The sequence below is a fragment of the Vespula vulgaris genome, chromosome 4 (assembly GCF_905475345.1).
Source record: "Vespula vulgaris chromosome 4, iyVesVulg1.1, whole genome shotgun sequence".
Classification (NCBI taxonomy): domain Eukaryota; kingdom Metazoa; phylum Arthropoda; class Insecta; order Hymenoptera; family Vespidae; genus Vespula; species Vespula vulgaris.
In genome coordinates this window covers 2423312-2444090 of record NC_066589.1, presented here as the reverse complement: position 1 = coordinate 2444090, position 20779 = coordinate 2423312, and the positions used below count along the sequence as shown (strand labels likewise).

At 32.6% G+C, this 20779-nt stretch overlaps 1 protein-coding gene and 1 long non-coding RNA gene across 15 annotated transcripts in view; one reads left to right on the top strand and one right to left on the bottom strand.

Moving 5' to 3' along the window:
- The window catches only part of LOC127063433 (uncharacterized), a 112659-nt gene that overhangs the window by 52246 nt on the left and 39634 nt on the right, over positions 1–20779 (top strand). The window lies entirely within an intron of this gene.
- Positions 19–20779, bottom strand: part of LOC127063436 (uncharacterized) — a 47152-nt gene continuing 26391 nt past the window's right edge. For all 4 annotated transcript variants that reach the window (XR_007781360.1, XR_007781359.1, XR_007781361.1 and 1 more), the window contains 3 exons: positions 19019–20088; positions 606–666; positions 19–547 (listed from right to left, as the gene is read on the bottom strand). This is a non-coding gene — a long non-coding RNA (uncharacterized LOC127063436). The remainder of the gene's footprint in view (positions 548–605; positions 667–19018; positions 20089–20779) is intronic.

Here is a 20779-nt window from a genome sequence, read left to right as displayed (position 1 = left end):
CGTATGACACCAGGTGTTGCCATGTTACTTTGTTTGCCCTTTTTGTTATTCTCATACCTACCTTCATTTGCTGATTGCATTTTGGTGTTATGCATGATTCATCATTTGGTGAAGGGTTTTTACTTACCTGCTATTTTTTGTCTTTTTATTGTAGGATTTGATTAACAACACATTTTATTTTGTGATTCTTTAATACTTTTTATTATCATTTATTTTTTTTATTTTTATTTTACATTTTTTTTTACAATTTTACAATTTTTCTATGATTGAAATATAATAGAATGCAGTAGATTATAATGGAATCTTTTTCATTATAGTTCTTAATCATAATAGTTTTTTGATGAAAATATTCTTCTTATCCTGTGTTTCTTTTCTTGTATTTCCTTTGGTTGTGATCGTTATGTATTTTGTTGGATGGCTTGCTTTGACTTTTTACATGCAGACTATTTGATGTCATCCTGCTATATCGTTTTATTTTCCATAATGTAATAAGAAACGACTTTATATGGCACGTTGTTGAATTCTCTTGGATAATTGTTTTCCGGTTCTGTAAAAAAATATTCATTAGTTTCATTAAATAAAGTGAACTGGACTTTGATATTTACCCCTTCGTTTAATGTACATTATAGTTGTCATTATGTTATTTAATGGTCGTCATTAAGGAGTCTGGAAAAAATTGTAAGTTTCAATTCTTTAAGAGATATCAATTTTTTTGAAATGATTGGGGCACCCAGTGTGTGTGTGGGTGTATATATATATGTATATATAGATACACACTCACACGCATATACACTTATATATGTTTGTACATATATATGTATGGATATATGCATTTATAAAAAGTTCCGTACAACAGAAAAAGTTGATTTTAATTCGTTTTTCCGATATTCGCGCATTGCTCGGCCGGCTGCGTTTAAAATCGAAACTCGTTTGAAATCCAGGATTAAGCGCTCGCAAATTTTACCTCGTTAGCGTTTAAATATAAGCCACATTCAGTGAGCGTGCGCTCGTGCCCACGACCGGGCAAGCATACCAACGTGGCTGTTTTTAGTTGTCGTTTTATACACAGTTATATATTTTGTCGATGAATGTGAGAGAAAATTCTGTGCTTGAAAGGAGTTCTTTTAAAGATTTTTTCTTTTTTTTTTATTTCGATACGAACATTTTAAGCTGCTGCGAAAAGTATTTGTAATAAGTGTTATATAATCATAAGAAATATATCAAAAATATATCTTGATGTTTCTATTTGGAATGATTCATCTTATAAGCATACATACACATACACACGAAATTTCCTATTATAAAATTAGTTACTTTTAATATTAGTTTCCTTTTATAATAATAGTTTCCTATTATAATATTATAATATTAGTTATTTAAAATACTATTTCACATAACAAAGAATGTAGGAGATATAATGACATAGAAAAATTATGATAAACTATCTTCTATATAAATGTGTATAGATGTGTACGAAAATGTCCTTGAAAATTTTGGATTGCTGTTGATTTTTTTACCATTTTTTTACCTGTTAGACGAAAGAACAACGTAATCCTCAAGTCTGTTAGTACTACTTTCTTTCCCTGTTTCTCTCTCTTTCTCTCTTTCTATTTCTCTTGGATGTGCCCTCAGTGAATTCAACTCCTTGATCTAATAAACGTAGTTGACACGGAAGGTTAAGAGGCCATGTTGCAATTTTGTTGAGCTTTGCCGCAACCTACGCGCTCGTATAATTCGACGCTTTTCACGTACTACGAAATTTGACGATGAGTCTCTCTTTCTTTCTCTTTATTTCTTCCTTTGAAAGAAAGGAAGAAAAAAAGAGAAAGAAAAAGAGAGTAGGAAAAAAGGAAAGAATTAACCGGTGAAGTTAAGATCTCGCATTTTAATATCAGGGATGAAAGAAAAAAGTATAACTACATCTTTACTAAAATGTTTTATGAAGCAAATGAATCACTGACGAAAAATCGTGCAATTAATATGTTATACTTTAGTCGATTTATGTGTACAAAGGAAAACAGAGTTCATCGTATTTTCACTAAGAAAAATGATAAGAAAATTTCAGAGAAAGAAACGAAAGTAAAGAGTAAAAGTTAAAAAAATTTGTTTTTCACATTTCTTCCTCCTTCTTTAATTGTTATTTTATTATTAAAATATAATTATATATATCTTCTATAATATCACCATGATCTTCGATATTTATCTAAGGGTAATGATAGAATCACAGAAAGAGAGATAAAAGACTTGAAAACAATTTTCTATACATCTTGCAAGAGTGGAGAAAAAGAAAGAGAACTGTGTGCTCCTTTCAAAACTAATATATAATTAGATCAATGAAATTAATAATTTAACCGCTTATATTTATTTGTTTTTGCAAAACGTACGTTGTTTCTTTCTTTTTTTCTTTTCTTATTTCTTTGGATAACTATAATATCACTTTTATTATTCTTTATATTTATATTCTTATAAAATAATGTTATGTCTAATAGTAAGCATAGTCGTTACTGTTAATGTTTTTATTTTAAAGGGTTAACTATTACAATGGTAGTTCCCTTTTTTTGTTATTGTATAACATAATCTCTGTTCATTTATGAAAGAAAAAATGAAGAGCGTGAAATAAGATATGTTATTCAGAGTTATATTAATCTAATGAGCAGATAAAACTGAATATTCGAATAATAATAAAAAAAAATATTTGAAAGTTAACGATAAAACTGTAGTACATGCTTGATTATTAAAGACCAGCTTCTATTAAACGATCATTATTAATGAGATGTTGATGGAAAAAACCATAGGAGATATTTAAATATAACGAGAAATAGATTTTAAACTTTTTCAAATAAACCAGGATGGAATGACAAACACGACTTATATGAACTGAAAATGTTACTGCTCATTTTTTTAGCAAGTCAAATACAATTTGTCAGTTTTCGAGAAGTCAAATGTCAGGGGAAAAAAATAAACAAAGAATATATACAAAGTTCGTATGATAAGATCATGTTCGAATTTATTTCAAGCGAGTTCATACTCATTGCCGACGGCTACGATCCGAGCGCTTCAACGAGTAAAAGAATTCTATCCTTGTACGAAGATATTCTCATATTTTTTTCTACCTCCGAGTACTATAAAGATTTTCAAACATTTTTAGGCAGAAAGAAGGATGTTAATTAACGAAACATACGAGAGCATAGGCCAGGCTTTAGTAGACGACTTTTTTCTCCGACGAAAAAGCTTTTCATTATTTTCTTTTTTCCTTTATGTTTCCCTATATTTATCTTTTTAACTTTAATATTTAACTTAATAATATTTCATTTAATTAATTAATATTAACTATAATCCCACATGTTCGATAATTCGAAATGTATGTGTGCGTGTGTATGTATCTTCTTTTTTTTTCTCGAAAAGTTTTAGCCAGAAGTATGCGGGCTTAAAGTTAATGAAATTTGTTTTTCGGTAACGTAACTAATCGATATGAGGAATGGAAAATTGGAGAAATGTTATCCTGGTTGTTCACCAACGATACAGGTAGAAATAGAGAAAGAGAAGGATAAAAAGCAGGGTTGATGACATGCAAGGGAGGGAGTTGAATGAAACAGGACGAATACCTCGAGAGTAGTGGCAAACAAGCTATATAAATTTCAATATGTTCGGGTCGCCATCAATTTCATGCTAGTTGTCAACGCTATTCGATGCTATTGTACTATTCTTACTACTACTATTATAATACTACTACTACTAGTATTATTCTTACGTAATACTTTTTTCTCCTTTTTCTCTTTCTTTTTATCAACCCCTTTCCTCGTCTACGCGTTCGCATATGGCCTATGTATGATCTACGTATATATACATATATACTGAATATTCAAAAATTCACGAGCGTCTACCAGCTTACGTCCTGGAAGAAAATATGCGAGGCTTAAGTGCATTCTTCCTCGAAATATATGTATTTTGCTCGTTCAACTTCCAAGACCGTTACTTCGAAAACTTTTCGGTTCCCTCGATGTTAAGGGACGAGTTTAAATATTGAAGATATTCCTTCGAAAGATATGCTCTTAAAATTGAGAGTAAATGGCTGTATATCTTTCAGTTATTTGGAAGGAGAACTTTCAACCTTAATTGTTCACAATCGATGAACTAAAAAATATTAATTAGATATAATGCATATAAAAAAGAAACAAAAAAAGAAAGAAATAGCCGATAAAGGTGTTGATTAAGTGAAACGAATGAGAGAAAAGAAAATATTAAAATATCGTAAAATATTTTTTGCGGATGCCACCAGTAACAAAAAAATTAGTTGTATTATTATCAATGTTGATTCTGATTCTATTATATATCTTTATCTCGTTCTTACTTTCTACGAGAGGACCTTCGTAGAATCCAAAACTTTTTACGACCACCAGCAGTTACTTCGAGTACTCTTAATGCAGTTTTCTTGTCAAAGAAAGCTCGATCGTTACGCTTCATTTTCTTCTTTTTTTTCTTTTCTTTCTTTCCTTTTTTTTTATTCCACCCTCATTTACCACTTATCCACCAAAATCGTCTCGCTGTAATTCTCGGGATTAGAGAGCCCGTGATATCCTTCCTGATCGCTTTCGATGAGAGTCCCTTCGAGTTAAATATTTTTCTTTTTTTTTTCTTTTTTCAATCGATATTACAATAAAAATTATAGCAATAATATTTGTAAGATCCGTATCACGTGATTTTATTTGGATTTATTGACGAGTACGATTAAAATGAAAACAAATATTAGAAGAATGGGAAAGTGTCCATTTCATCATTTCTTTTTTTTTACAAATAATATTATTTTGGTAGGTCTTTTCTTGTTCGATCATCTTGTGTTTTTCTAATATTTTTAAAAGAGAACTCTTTGAAAGGAACATCATAATATAGTGTGATGAATATAGACATATAGATAATATAGTTTCGAATGAGACTAACATGAGACTATTGGTGTAAGAGAAAGGAACAATAAAGAGAGAGAAAGAGAGAAAGAGAGAGGGAGGGAGAGAAATACAGAGTGTAAAGCAGAATGACGAAGAGGGAGAGCTTCGAACGTATGAGTGAAAGAGAAAGAGAGAAGGGTGTGTATGGAGTGATATTGATTTTGCAGCAACAAACCAGTAGCCGCATTTCGTAGAGTCAGCCTATGTATAAGGTTGAGTTTGATGTTTAATGAATTCTAAAAGCTTTTAAATTTTTCCTGAGCAAAAATGTCAAGTAGTCGAATAATAAGTGGCTTGAGTGTTTTTGGTTGAGGCCTTCTTAAGAAATCGATTTAAAAGAGTTAGCGATAAACCACGTTTTCTCCCTCTCTCTCTTTTTTTCTCTCTTTTTAATTTCTTTTTCTTTCATAAGACGAAAAGCTAGAGGGCCTAGCCAACCTTATCGTAGGGTGTGGGCCTTATCGAGCTTTACAGGTCGATGAATACGGGCGTGCTGGACTACACTCTAAACCGTAAGAAATATACGTTGCTTTCCTCCATCCCTTTCTCTTTCTCCTCGTAGTAATTTCTATTTTATTCGAAAGAAAATGAAAGCTAAAACGAGACGATGCTGGTGGTCATTATGATAAAAGTCGAGATTGAAAATTTTCTACATCTTTTAACTCGCTTACAACTGTTTTGAAGGTTTTAGAATGTAAATAAAATGAAAAGAAAAGAGAAAGAGGGAGAAAGAGAGAGAAAGAGAGAGATAATCTAGATGAAGTATGGCTATTAATGAAAAACAAGATGAAAAAGATTCGATTTCGATCACAGATAAATTTCGTTAAACACAACTTCGATTTTCGATGTCAGCTGTCATGTGATTTTTATATATTTTATTTTAAGGATCACAATTGAATTTTAATTACTATAATATTTTAATTTTAATTATAATAATTTTAATAGGTAATCATATATAATGTTTATTTTGTTAGTGATTTCATTAGTGACAACTACAGTTCTACAATGTATTCAATTGCTTTTAATAACATAATAGTCGATATATTATAAAGCCCTACTTTTGTTTATATTGCTTTTATACAGTTCAACGCAAAACTTAATTTTTAGGTAATATGTTATATCCGTTAACTTTTAAATTAGCAAAAGTCTCATTTGGTTACTAATATTTGAAACAATTATTTATTTATAGATGCTAGTTTTATATATACGTAAATAAACATTTGCATTATTCATAGTTTTACTATTTTATGTTATTTTTAGAAGGAAAGATAATAATTAATATATAATAATTATTAATTTATATATATAATACATTTTCGATTTTAAACTGTCGTCTAATCATTTGCATTATTTAATATTATTTATTCAATGGTACTCGACTTATAATTAATTTCTAAATTTTGTAGCGGGGTGTGGTCATACGTGACCATCGGAATAGTCAACGTGTTAAACGCGCCTCTCGGTGGATCGAACGACTTAGCAAACGAAAGTGCCAGGAATGAATCAGCTGGAAGATCCCTTTAGACACTGAATAGGGTGAGAAATTAAGTCCTAGCTTGGAAACGGTGAGAACGGAAATGGAGCTAGGCGGCTAATAAGGAGATTATATTAAGCGAGATTTCCCGCCGATGTTGAGTCAGAATTTCCTGATCGAAGCGGCTGAGAATTTATCAGCATTAATGGGGGATCGTCTAAGCGGGTTCAATTGCCGGAAGATTTGCCGCGTGTTATCCATCGAGAAAATGAGATAAAAAACAGCCAAAATTATCTTCGTAAATCTCGTTTAGAAAGTTCCTTTATTTTATTTGCCGTAGAATGTTTTCTATTTATTGAGCTATCTGTTTAGCAAACCCAATGATTTCCGTTGTTTCAGAGTAAATACGAAAGGAAGAAGTTACTATTGTATGGTTAACATAATGGATGTATTTTACGAAAGGGAGGAACCTTGTTCAAACGAAGTTTCTCCTTACGTTTATATCGATCAACGCTTCGTGAGAAACACGTAGAACGCGTGAAAAGTTTTGAGATACTCTCCTTCGTAACGAAGCAGGAAAAGGTTCAAAGAGCTAAGGTAACCTTGATAAGAAGCTTCCGAACTTATAGTTTTCCATGAGATGTTAATAACTTTCAACACAGTTTGTATACGTAAAGAGAAGATATAACATTTTTAAAGTTGCAACATAGACATTTATCTGTTGATATACGCGATTACAAAATAAACAAAAAAAGTAAGATTTTTATTATTTATAGTGAATAAGTTATTGACTTATATATCTTCTAAAGAATCTTCGAAAAGTATTTGTTATTTTTTTTTTATAATTATCAATAAATATTGTAATACTTATATCAAACATAATTTTTCTCTTCTACCATCTTTTTTCTTGTCCTACATTTATATATTTTCAGTATCTTGTGTTTGTTCTTTAGTTGAAATAGACTATTTCGTTTAATTAAACTGATTCTATCCTTTGATCATTGACAGAACTCATCTACCTTCGTATCCTTATGCTTGCGCATGAATGACTAGAAACGCGTTTGTAGAGTATCAATACGTCGACGAGCTTTGAATCGTTACCTATAGCAAATCTGGTAATCGATGAAGCCGTCGATGATGTATCTAACTCGACTATAATACTAGGTATAACGCAGCTAATCTCCACCTGTCTAATCATCTATCGAATTCTAATGAACTCATCGATCATTATCCATATCATCTTCCTTGTCGTCATAGCCATTGTCATTGTCATCGTTCGTTAACGCATAATTTTACCTTTCTTGTATCTTCTATTAAAAATTTTTGAAAGTAAATTGATTTATATCAAATATCTTTTTGAGATCTAGATTACAAGTGGATATTTATATAAATGTTATTATTATAAGTCTTAGTTATTGATGGAAGTATAAAAGTAAATACGAATGAAACTATAAACCATAAAATAACCGAATAAAATAAAAGTCCGATAAAAATAATATATGAACTTCTTTTTTTTAGAATTATTTTTTAAGAAATAATTATTATTTATTATAACGAATATGTAATTGATTAGAAAATAATAACAAAAAGAAAAAGAATACGGCACATGTGTGTGTTTAACTTTGTAATAATTAATTACTTATGGATATCCTTAATATAAAAAGTATTTTAAATATTTTTTTTCTTTAGTTAAAAAATATTGTATTTGTGTTAAGAATATAAGATAAAAATCTTTGAGAAGATTAAAAAATTTTTCACTTGAATTTATGATTAATTAAAATAAATATGATAATTAACGATTCTCTTTTTTATTTATTAAATCGAAAAAACTTTTCAGTGAGACATGAAATAAATTCAACCGCACGACATCTTTTCCGACTTAAATCCGTTCGTAATCCTTTTGTGCGACATCAGAAGGCATCAATGAACACAAGCGAGACACACGCGTTCGATCCTTGGCGCTTTTCCAACATTTCCAGTTAGCTGCGTTTACGACTCACCGCTTCGCATGACTCGTGCTCGCGCCTATGGTTCCGTTGATAACCGATCCAGTCTTTTTATTTTAATTGACTTCCGTACTCGAGTTTCTTTATTATTCTTTTTTCCTCTTTCTACATTTTTACGAACTACGATCACAATACGATGGTACAATTTTTATTTGAAGTTAATTATAAATACGATAAAAAAGAAATCTGTCATAATGTTTAATCTATAATTTGAACAATCTTTTTATCGTTACCGTGAATTTGATACGAATTATTAATTCGCAAAGTAATATGGCGAGCTACTTATTAAAAACAATTTATTCACACAGACCATTAACATTTATATATTAAATTATTTCTAAAATATAGTTATGTATAAAATTTCTTTTAATATTATAATCTAGAAATATAAAATTTTTAGGATCATTGATAAACGAGTTTCCTTAAGTAGCTAGCCGATTACTTACTGTTAAATGATGTGAGAAACAACTTTGAGAAGAAACAAATTCTACGCTTACAATAGGAAATAGATACTCTAAAATTTTTCTTTCGAAACTTAATGAGCTAATGAACAAGATCGATTTCGTCTTTCTTGCCTAGAATAAAGTCTTTTCTAAGAACAGGAATTAAAGAGAAAACAGAATAAAAGCGGGAAATAGGAGAGAGAGAGACAGAGAAAGTAAAGTCAGACGTTCGTCAGGATCGATTTTTCTACGTAGTGACGTGACGCAAACGAGAACTCGCTGGCTTGGAGTTAGCGCCAGAGTTAATCCAAAACGAATCAATGTCAGCGTCGGATTAAGGGAACGCATCTGGATGGACGAAAGAATAAGACGTAATCCTTCTTTATGTCCCCTTTTTCTTCTATCTACCAACCAACCAGTCTAGTTCACCATGTTCTCTTTGCTTCTCACCTATAAGACATTTTCTTCTTGTTCCTCCGAGTCAGCGATCTTTCGGTCATCGTAGTGTACTTTGAATTTACTGCCCTACCCAGAATATCGACTTTTACGAGGCAGGGTTAAAGTACGTTGGAGTTGGAACGTTCACTAGAAGGTATCTATAAGTGAATAAGAGAAGAACAGAGAGAAAGAGAGAAAGAGAGAGAGAGAGAGAGAGAGAGAACGAGAGAGAACGAGAGAGAAAGAGAGAGAGAGAAAGAGAGAGAGAGAGCACATAAGGTCCGAGAATATATAGGCATTGATTGGATTATACCATTAACTATTCCCTGATGACCGATTTTCACGTATCTTTCTCTTTTTCTCTTTTTCTTTTTCTCTCTCTCTTTCTCTTTTTCTTTTTCTCCCTTTCTTTCTTTCTCATATACTCTATTTCATGAGAAATCTATCGTGGATTGGGTGTGGCACATCGATTAGCGACCGATGTCACCGTTGGATTTTACCTACTTCACTGAGAACGTGACGTTTTCCACGTTAGGAGTCCATTATTCCGGTCATATCGCTTGTTCAGGGCGTTCGGGTGTCTTTCAACCTGATCGTCCGCACGATCGCTCGTTTAAAAGCTTTCGGTGAAACGGTCCTCGTGATTCTTTGCATCTTCTCGATAATCTTCTTTTTTTCTATTCTCATTTGTGATATATCTTGGATAATTATGAATATTCTTGATTCTTCAAAGATTCCTTAAAGATTTCTTAAAAAGGAAATATAGTTCAAGAAATAACCGAATTCGTCGTCGTTATACTATTCATTCATTGTACACGTTGGACGGTTGAGTTCCTTCTATGAACCCGGTCATCATCTATCAAGCGGATGACGAACAAACACGGAAAGCTGGTGGCGGCACGCTTGTTTGAACGTTCCCGTTGAATTATTGACTTTCGTAAATCAGGTTATCGATTTCACGGACTTTCCGAAAAAATACACAGATCGTGCGTGGCCGATACAGACCGAAAACGAGGACAATTTTTATTTTGTTTTCTCGATGCAAACCGAAACGTTCAACTGCCTTGTCCACAAAATTGCAAAGGATTTCGTTACGCAAATATTTTTTATTCCCTACTCTTTACTCTTTCTCTCTCTCTCTCTCTCTCTCTCTCTCTCACTCTCTCTCTCTCTCTCTCTCTATATATATATATATATATATATATATATATATATATATATATATATCTTTCTTTCTGTTTAATCAATTATGAATTATATTATTTTCTCTGGTCTACATGATAAAATTGTTAGTTTATTTTTCAAATCAAAGATGATTAATAAAAAGATGTATACTTTGTAGCAAACCTTTGAATAATCATCCATTATTACATTGCATTAATTTGATAATTTTTATTTATATTCTTTCTTTCCGATTTTATTTATCATTCGTGTTTATAAAGAAAAAATAGAATACCGGCTATTTTTATTATGTTCTTCAATTTTATCATTTAAATTAGACTTACTTTTGGATTTTTGATTGAAAACCGCAACGAGAATCGCTGTTCCGCCAAAAAATCCGTCAAAGATCGCTTAACGAAAAGGTACTTTCATTAAAATTAATTACGACGTAGTCCGGTATTCGACGAGTGGTAGGAGTGTGAGCTGGGCATCGGAGCGAGGATTGAAAAGTTTGCTTGGTAACAAATATTCCTCTCTTTCGTTCGTTACACGTTCGTTCGATCTTTTTCATTTTTCTTTTTTTTTCTTTTTTCTTTTTTCTCAAACTCCGATCCAAAAATACGAATAAGTTTGAGAATTCCGAAACAGGAAAGAAAAAAGAAAAGAAAGAAAATATTCATTCAAGCAATTCTTCGAAAAGATAGTTACTCTAATGAAAAATAAGTTATATGTAGATAATTATTTAAGTAGACGCCATTAATCTTGCAAATGAAATGTTCATATACCTGTTATATATGATTATATTCACACATATTTTCATATGTATGGCAATAACTTCGAGCTTACAAAATGGACACGTTGTATAATCGAGGGTCATTATACAAAGGATAATAAGAAAGATTTTAATGGCAGCTTAATTCCGAGCGTATGCGATGTCGGAGAGATATGGCGTTGAAAGGTTGAACTAAAGTGAGCTACATTTCTACGTTTTTCTCTTTTCTTCTTTATCCGTCTATCTTATTCTATGTCTGTTTCTCTCTCTCTCTCTCTCTGTTTTTCTCTCTTTTTCTCTGTCTCTATTTCCATAATAAATAGTATATCAAAAATAGTATATCAAATAGGAAAGTGTCGAATAACATCAATTAGCGTCGAATAACATCGAATGAACATTGTTAATCATTTTTTCGTAGATGAAATTATTATAAATTTTTCGTCCTCTTATATAAACTATATTTTCTTTCATTCATAACTTCTCTCTTCAATTCAGGAATAATGACTCTTAATAATACTTTTCCGCGTGCTCTACAAATTGGTACCTTGTAAAATGTAACTCGTCATTACGATTTTAACAAACGTTTTTGTTCTATCTTTGAAGGACAATTTCGTTTTGTTGGCTATATCGTTGTCACGGAAACGACTGCGTACGATTTATCATCGCTTTTATATATATTTTTCTTTTTTTTCCGGTACAATCTCATTTTTTTTCTCTTCTATATGCTCGATTTTCATAGTTTTATCACGAACGTTCTCTGATGAGATAGAAAATTTTCTCGGAAAAAAGTTTTTAATTATCGAGCTGCACCACCATGAAATATATCTCTTTCTCTCTCTCCCTCTCTCTCTCTCTTTCTCTTTTGTTCTTCTTTTTCCTTTTCCGTTCGCAATTTGATCGATGTATTTTTTGGCCGAATTTGTTGCTTACGGAGCAATTTTGCCAAACGATAAATCGTTGAACGAAATTATACCTCTTCACATGAATACACGTGCACTCTCATACCGTGAAAGTTTCTAACAGATGCTTTCCACTTTTTAATCCCGCCACTTTGTTTTCTATTATCCCCTTATACGCAGAGCCCAGCAAAACGATCGCGAAATTAATAGTGCCGGTCTCGCGTACTAACCGAGACGATTAAATACCACATAAGAACTCACTGGCTGCTCGTAACCCGGCTATCTTTTTGTAATCATGCTGGAAGATACGTTGCTTGTTTTACGTTCGTTCAATTCAGACACAATAAATTGGTATGGGTGATTTTATTATATCTTATTGTCGCGTATTCAAGAGAAAAGCTGTATGTATTTTGTTTATTGCGTACGAGCAACAGTAGCAACAAAAATGTACTTCGAAATGAAAGGACATACTTGAAAAAGATGAAAAACGTTTTAAACGTTTTTTGTATCCTAAAATTATATTTTGTAATATCTGTAATAAATAGGATTTTAAATTAGTGAATAAATATTTTAACGTTTTTTTTTTTTGGAGTATTCTTGTAACAAGATATTTATAACATATTTAATCAGAGAGAAAATATTTTAATTTTTATCTATCATTACGAACAACACATTCGTGACATATAACATTTGATATAAATGAAATCTCTCAATTCTATTATAAAAGCTCTTTAAAAAATCATGGCATTTTCCAAATGTATACCTGTGTTCGTGACCATATTGATAAATCGATTGAATTAAATTAATAATATACTACATGCAGTTTTCAGTATATCATACTGAAAAGTACTGCCTAAAACTTCAGATTGATTGTTCGAAAAAATTTAATAAGATACCAATCTTGTCAAAAATCAATATTAAAAATTAACAAAATGGTTGAACTAATTGTTTCGAAATTTTGTAGAAAACTTTTGTGAAACACGAAGGTGAAGGATCGGATATCTTCTCCAACTTTCTTCTAAAAGGGATGAACTTTTGGATTTTCTAGTAAAGAATATAGAAAATATTGCGAAAAAGTGATCAGAATTGCGGTAGTAGTAAAAGAGAAACAATAGAAACTTTCAAACATCAAGATTTGTCTTCCTTCCAAAATACTTGAAAGTAAAAACGGCACGTTTTCACGTTCTTTATAGCTAAAACATTTCTTCTTTTACTTTTTTTATTTTTATTTTCTTTTTCCTCGCAATTTTGATTTTTCATACAGTTTCATAATTTCGTACAAACGAATTTGATGTTTTCAAAGTGAAGGGTTCGATTTTCTCATTTCAAGAATAAAAGAAAAAAAGAAAAAAGATCAAAAGAAAGAAAGAGCGAATTTGCAAGGTGTGAGAGTTCCATTCATGCTTCAGAAAAAAGAAGGAAATTGTAAACGAGCGTTGTCCTTCTCTATCGATCTTTAAAAATGATCATTCAATCCATTTCGATTTCACCTTTTTCTTTTTTTATTTCATCGAAAATTGAGTAGCTCGATCCAAGGGAGGATCTTTCACGTTTTGACAGAGCAAATGGTATCTAAACACGATCATCGAGCTTTTGAGCGATGTTCCTTGTAATAAGATTTTCAAGCCCTTTTCTTTTGGTTTCTGAAACTTCCCTTAGAGTTATACGATGGTATCTGACATTTACTGTGAAGTGGTGAAGCGACGTTTTGCGAGCATTAAAAATCGTTTTTCCCTTTCCTTTACATCGAAATACTCCTGAGAGGCACGTATTTTTCTCGCAAAGTTGTCGAAAAAATATCGATGAGGCTAGAAAGCTTGAAGATCGGTAGAATGTCGTTTGAGAGGAAGAAAATCGAAGGAGGGGGAGAGAAAAAAAAATAGTAGATCGTTTTAGCTGATTTATTATCGTGAGTCATTCTCAAGTCTTTCCAGTAACTTGCACGTGCAAAGGGAAGGGGAAAAAGAAAAGAGAAAGAATAAAGATAGAGACAAAGACAAAGAAAGGGAAAGAGAAAGAGAGAGTGAGTGAGAGAAGAGAGGACGAAGAAATAAACGAGATATGAAAAGCGGGCAAATATCCGTGGCCGCAGGCTAGTTGGCATCCCTCATGATTTACTTATGTCGTTACAGACTAAACGCTCGTTTTCCTCGCGTATTTTTTGTCTCCCAGTCTTCCTAGAATCGTTCTATGTCACTTCTATATCTTTTTTTTTGTTTCTCTTCGATTTATTTTCATATATATCGACACACATAAATATTTATATTTATAATTTATATACAAATGAGATATATGTGTATGTATAAATATGTGTGTGTATGTTTCCCATTTACGTATATAAGGTGACGATTAAATTTTTTAAAATAAATGTAAATTTGGATAATTATTTCATGCTGAATGCGCATCAAGGAAATCGTAAGATTTCATATATATGGAATGTTTCTTAAACATTTTTCAAGATATTAATGATAGTTGAAGATTTACTTACGATGACGAGACAAGGTCGATAAAGGAGGGATATTTTATTATATAATTTTCTATTGTTTTGTTTGCGTGTTTTAAATATCATTTTTCATTCGCTATGTTCGTATTCGAGATACAAGAAATCCTGGTATTTTTAATTTTATTTCGTATTAAAGGGAGGTATTATTGATTTTATTTATAAAGGGAAATTGTAAGATATATACGTGAAACAGTTCAAGAACGTAATATAAACGCTATATGTATAATTTTTGCAAATAATGCAACAATAAACATCAGATATATTATAATTTAGGTAAAATAATTTAACAAATACATCGTGATATCCCAAATTATTATGCAGTCAGCCGTGCTTTCCAAAGTAGATATCATTTATTCTCTCATCTATATATATATATATATATATATATATATATATATATGTATTAACTTGTATCTCTCACATTTAGTTTAATAAAATAACATATATAATGTAAACGGCTTTATCATATGCATTTTGTTACTTTTACGTTACGCCCGATCGAGCTATTAACTTCGTTTAAAATATTTTACGATTTTCCATTATCCTGCATCTCTTTTTGTTTAAATAAATAACTTCTGGCAGAAAAGCCTTTTACAGTGATCAACTCCGTAACTTCGTTGAAATAGGAGGAAAAGGAGGATAGGAAGGGAAAAGGGAAATATTCCTCTTTGGTTTCTCTGACGTCTCGATTTCACCACGAATAAAGTCTCTTTGTGCTTCTTTTCGATTCGTCTCCTGTAGTCTTTTCTCCTTTCTCTTTGTCTCGGCCTTTTTGCTCACTTCGAGCGGCTATCAGCAATGCTTGTTTCACCATTCGTTTTTAAAACAATCGGATCTCGTAAACAACATTATTTACAGTACTTTGCTCTCACAATCACACTGTTACCCAAAAAAGAAAATAAAAATAATAGGAGATCATTGATCAGGCATGGACAATTAAACGTAAAAGTTATCCGTTACTTCGATTTATATTGTTATCCTTCAGAAAAGAAGAAAAAGAAAAAAGAAAGTAAAAGAAAAGAAAAGAAAAAAAAGTTTCCAATGAATTATTTTAAATTTCATTAAACCAATAATTTTGTAAAATTGAATAATGAATTTTGTTAAAATAATTGATATCTTTCAAATCTCGAATAATTTCAAGATGTTTTAAATAAATATCTACATCGATATGCTTCTTTAGTAGATACTTAGTGACCTCAACGTAAAATATTAAATAAAATCTCGTATGTTTAATGTAAAGAACGAGATACGAGTTTGAAGACGAAGTACTCGGAGACGAGGATCGGTAATGCTCGTACACTCGAGAAAAGTATTTGAAAGTTAGAGAGGCGAAACTTCCCGACGGGTTTCTAAACGGAACGAGCTTGCGATTTCGTCCCACACAGTCCATTTCGTTCGAAGAGTTTTTCAGTGGCTTCCCTTTACACCCAACCATCTCGATAACCTCTTTTTCCGTAGAGGAGACGGTAGCCGAACTACAGTCTGTTGGAAAAGCCACGGAATCCTATAAAGCTTGAAAGAAAGAGAACGAGAGAGAGAGAGAGAGAGAGAGAGAGAGAGAGAGAGAGAGAGAGAGAGAGAGACGGATAGTGTGGTAGAACCGAAAGCTCTTAGCATGTCGACATTGGTTAGGATCTACCAAACATGGCCAACGAACGGTAAATAGAGAGCGACAATTTAATGAGAGTCTTCCTGCAATCAGGCGAAACACAATTATTTGTCGCGATACTCGGCCATTCGTTATTGCCGTAGTCATGCCTTAAAGATTGTTCTCATCTTTTTATTCCTATTGTAAAAATCATTAAAGTCAAAATAGAAAAAAGAAAGAAGAAGAAGTAATTTCAATCTATAATTATTTAAATTTATTGATACAAGTTAAATTTAATTTAATGCTTGATAAAGATATCTAATTAATCCATTACATGATATGTATTTATAAATATTTATTTTATATATGGATTTATATTCCGTTCCAATTTTATCTATTTATTGATGATCCCTTATGCAAAATAATTAATATTACATTCCGTCGTTTTTAACACTATAAAAAGAAAAAATTGACCTGCTCTCTTTTTTAAATGAAACCAGCACTCAACGTATTTTCGTCTCTAGATCAGAAGGGCTCGGCATTGATCTACTATTATCATTTCGAGAGAACATCTCGACGTTGGTCCGAACCAGGCGTCTAAGATCCATTAAGGAAATTCGATTGATCGGAAAGACGAGAAGAGAGACAGAGATATAGATAGGTAGAAAGAGAGAGACAGAGAGAGAGAGAGAGAGAGACAGAGAGAGTTGAGATACTCGGATATTCAACGAATGCTTTGAAGAATTGACGAGTGGTGAGAAAAAGGAGGAGAAGAAAGAGGAGCCACACGGAATTATTATTTTCTACCTTTAACGCGTAACTCCTAAGGGGTTTGAAGATACTGCTAGGGAAAGAACGTGATATTAAGAAGTCTGTAGAAGAGAGAATACTAAGAGAAGAGGAAGAAAACGAAAAAGGAGATGGAGAAGAAGAAGAAGAGGAAAAAGAAAAAGAAGAAAAATGGAGAAAGATGGTGGATGCTGGATACGATAATGGCGGTTATGGGTGCGCGTCTCTTGGATCCCTCTTTTGAAGGCACGCCACGGTTCACCGTGAAGACGAGAAGGCACGAAGCGCGAAAACGCCCGATGAATACTTAACGTCGCTTCTGACGACGAAGCGAAGGAATGGGAGGCTAACCGGAGTGAGGAGGTGGAAGAGGAGGATTCGTTGTCGACGACGATGCGTTCTTGATGACATAAATTGTCTCTTTATCATTCGACGTTCGACGTCACAAAAGACGGTTATTGGTCTTGCGAATAAATGAGAAAGAGAGAGAGAGAGAGAGAGAGAGAGAGAGAGAGTGAGGAGATTGGGAAAGTAAGAGGTGTGAGTTTTCTCCCTGAAGAGTTTACTTCACTCATCTCGCACACATTATTACTTCGACGTAACTTACTATTATAGTCGCTGCATCCGAGATGGAAGTAAATTTTCGCTCGACGAATTGAGAACGAAAAGGAGAACGGCGATGAATACCTGTTATGTGAAATTTATATGGATATATGTGTATGTTTCTGTGTATGTATTACATATAGTCTTTGTTTTCAACAAGAAAATGAGTTTCCATTTGGGAAAAATGATAAAGACAATTGTTCTTGACGTAGATTGAAATATTTAAATCTTTTTCTAAGAATTCTACTGATTCTAACTTTCATGAAAAAAAAAGAATTTGTACACAATTCGTTTTCATTTATCTAATCAATAAAAAATGCAAGATCTTTGGAATCATAAAAAGGTTTCGGTGGTTTCTCGTTGAATTATTCGTAGAAGCGTAACCATCGGTGCAAGAGAGTTCGGCGGTTGTGGTGATGATCTTGGTGGTTAGAGAGGAGATGTTTGGTGGAGAGGGTGAAAGGGGTTCAAGCGTAAAGGAAAGGGGATGAGTGCCGATGAAGGCGCCAAGAGAACAACAAACCGCCATGATACCGCGATGGCTGACGCCCACGTTCTCTAATGGCACCACTCAAGATGCAATACTGCTGCATGAATATTATATAACATCCGCACAACCGCCATCTGCCAGATACTCGCGTCTTTACAGCCACCTTAGGCCGCGATATCGTAGCCGCGGATGATGTCTATGGCATACCCAGCGATCTCGAGCGATGTAACCCTTCGTGGGAACGTCCTTCGTTCTCTTGACTATATTCAACGAATTATGGCTCCATCGCATCGATGTTCTTGGGTCGTTCGTTCTTGTTATTATAGTTTGTATATATTTTACGACGAATATTCGTAACGTTATAAAAATTAAAATAATAAATAAAATAATTCGGAATGCATATGTTCTTTTGTCTTATTATGAAATAATCATTTTAAAAACGGATAAACTCGGTGATCTTATTTCGCCGTTAATCTTAAAAATGCTGCACTATATTTCATTGACAAACAGTTACTAAATTGTCTCGAACGATTGGACGATCATTTTCACGAGATGAAAGTGCATTCGTATATTTGTATAGGCTCTCTTAGTGTTTTAGCTAGATATCCAGGCGTTAGGGTTATACTCGAAACTGGATGGGGGACAGATAGCGAGTAGAGTTGCCAAGCGTTCGCGGATGATGGATATATGTATTTGACGTTACCGTCTAGACGAAAAAGAGAAGGAAAAAAATATGTACATATACGCGCAGTTTTATATATATATATATATATATATATATATACACACACAGGTATACAGATATATATATATATATATATATATATATATATATATGTATATATTACATACATATCTACGACGAGCGCCACTTAGATAGAAGCTATGATTATTTCAAGGTGCACTCACAAAAATTGGTTGCCCATCCTCTTCGAAGCTTCACGAAGACCATCACAGCAGCCTCTTTCAGCGATATCCAAACGTCGTTCCCTTTCCCTACAGTTCTCTCGTGAAAGCGTCTTTCTGAGAAAAATCAAGTTAGCAACGGCACTCCACTCTTTGGCCGACATGCTCGCTGGCTTGTACTCGACTCCGTACTGGACTTGTTCCCTTGTAATATCACTTCGTGAGTTAAACGGAATAAACGCGTTCAAAGTGCGGAAATTTACCGCAGCCTTGCTAAAAGAAAATACCATGATTGCTAAATCTTATCTTTCTTTTGTTAACTTTGTTATTCTTCTCCAACAACAATCTAATATTACTTTATCTTTTTTCTTCGTATTCTTAAAATTTTTATCAAATAATTAGAATTTATTTTATTTTAATTAATTTATATGATTCTTTAAGCTTATCTACTTATGATTTATTTTATCTTTATTAATAAAATGAATAAATCGAGGAATTCTTGACTAAACGATCTTTAAAGTAAAATAAAAGGAATATGAATATATATATTTGTGTATATGCTTTGTGCAGTATAGATATATGCAATAGATACATAGATACTATAGATATATAGTTCGCGTTTATGAGACGATTTCTCGAGCTTCACGATTCAGCCTTTTTTTATATCATTCAAAGAGAAACTGCAGTGGCGTAGAAATAAATGGGAACACGTCACATAGAGCTCGACGAACTGGCGTTTATGCGTGTCTTTTCTTTTCTTTCTCTATCATTTCTTTTTTTTTCTTTTTTTCTCTCCTCCTCCTTCTTCTTTTTTTCCTTTATTTTCTCACACTATTCGCGTGTTCTTTCTCGCTAGTTGCAGATCATGTTACCACGACAAGTAATTCAAAAGCACGACTCTTTCGAGAGTCGCTGTCGCCCTAATTATTTAACGAGCACCTTCGTTACGCAGTTCGAATGGCTGGTATACGTAGTCCGTGACATCATCATCGAATAAATCGAAGTTCTTTGAAAAGCTCTTCGTACTTTTATCGGTCATCGCTTTCTGGGACAACCTCTCGGTAATTGATTCGCTGCAAATCAAAAATCGCAATAAATATTATACAAACGTATCAACGTAATGTTTATTAAACTCAATATCTCTCCGAAAAAAATATTCTCATTTTTTTTACCTTTAATTGCCGTTATAAACCGAATAAATTCGAAAGGTTCGAAATGACAAATTTTTTAATTCAAATTTCGATAGAAATTGAGTTAAAAAATTTAGAAAAAAGGTAAAACTTTTTGTATATTCAACGTCAATAATCTTTAATCGAGATTAAAGGAGATTCTCGGAATACAGATTTTTCTTTTTTTTCTCTTTTACATCCTACAAATAAATTTGTTACATTGCACGGAGTGAATCGGTGATTTGTCAATGCCATCGATCATCATTTTACGAAGAAAAATTTGTTCGCGTTCGCGATGTTCGCACGCGTAGTACGAGTTGAATCGTTTCATCTTGTGCCAGCAATTTTGCGCGCCGTACCGAATAACGGAATTACACGTATATATGGTTGTGCTCGCGAAGATAGAACGTCGATCGAGAGTGAAAGATAGAGATAGATAGAGGAAAAGAGAAAGAGAAAGAGAGAGAGAGAGAGAGAGAGAGAGAGAGAGAGAAAGAGAGAGAGAGAGAGAGAGAGAGAGAGAAAGAAAGAGAGAGTGAGAGAGAATGTGAGAATGCGAGAGGAAGTTGAAGTGGTTTAGTTTCGCTATGCTGTG